We start from the raw sequence: 1,440 nt of genomic DNA, 5'->3' as shown, positions 1-1,440 counted from the left end.
AATAACAGCTTAAAACATACATCTCACAATCTCTTAGTGGAGTGGTTCTGACTCAGGGACTCTAATGAGGTTGTAATTAGGATGTCAGCTAAGGCTGCAGATACCTGAAGGCTGCACCCAGGACTGGAGGATGAGCTTCCACAATAGCTCATGCATATGACTGTTTGGTGGAGGCCTCAGTTCTTCATCACATAGTACTCTCATGACACAGCAGCTGGCTTCCCTGAGTAAGTAATCCAGACTTAGACTCCTAAGTTGTACTCTCATGCTTTTGATTTTTCTTTTTTGTCTACTCCTTAGAACCAAGTCACTGAGACTCCACCCCTTTAAAGGAGGAGAACCAAAGAATTTGAGGCCATATTTTAAAGCCATCATAGTAACTGCTAAACCATCAGAGAATAATGGGCAAAATACAGAGATTTTATAGCCACACAGAACATCTCGAATTCTGGCTTCGCTGATTATTACCAATTGAACATTGAGCAGATCCATTGGTGCAATATCCTTGGCATCTTTTTTATTGTTAAGCTAAAGATTATTTACTATCTGCCTGCCTCACTGGATTATTATGAGACTCGAAGAAGATCATGTAAAATGGTGGTTTTGAAAAACAAATATTTATTAATCTTGAATTAAACATGTACTTGTGTAAGTTTTTAGCTCATTGAGGCTAAAATGTATCTATGGCTGAAAAACATAAAATCATTAAACAAGTAAATAGACATATCAAATGACTATGCAATCAATGACAAAATCACTGTAGCATAGACTTTTTCTAGGTAATAAGGCAGGAATGTTCTGTATCTATTTCCTGCTTTTTCACGTATAATAATATGTAATTTCCGAACAACACATTTGGAAATGTGTTATAAAATGTTATAAAAAGTTATAAAATGGCTTTCATAACTTCCATACTTGAAGATAGTTTCCACTCATATTAAAAACAAACAAAAAGCTACATACATTTTAGGTTTCAAAGATAAATCTTATTTCAGAATGGTTTTTTAATTTTCATCATTATAAATGGAAAATATAAATGTCATTACTAAAAATGCCTATAACTGTAATAAATAAAAATTATTTGACCTCAACACATAAAAACATTTTTGTTTTTATATCTATTTTACATAAGAAAACTTAATCGTTGGATTGACATAAGTGGTTCAGTTATTGTACGTCATGTATAAGCCAGTGCATGAAACTTAAATTTACTCTCAATTAAGAAATATATACCTAATATTGTTAAGATAAATAACTTTTTCATTGGAAAATTTGAGTACTTATAATTAAGTTTTCTGTGATTGAGTAGAATTAGAGAAGAGAAATTTCAAATAAAAAATAAATTAGGGACATTTCCTCTCAAGGGTGTAGAGAACAAGAAAGGGCATTTATCCTGTGTTTAATTCAATAACTATAACAAAAAATAGCTTTATAATCCTC

Source organism: Macaca nemestrina, chromosome 16 (genome assembly GCF_043159975.1).
Source record: "Macaca nemestrina isolate mMacNem1 chromosome 16, mMacNem.hap1, whole genome shotgun sequence".
Classification (NCBI taxonomy): domain Eukaryota; kingdom Metazoa; phylum Chordata; class Mammalia; order Primates; family Cercopithecidae; genus Macaca; species Macaca nemestrina.
The sequence above is the reverse complement of the archived record's forward strand: the minus strand, read 5'-3'. Positions refer to the sequence as shown.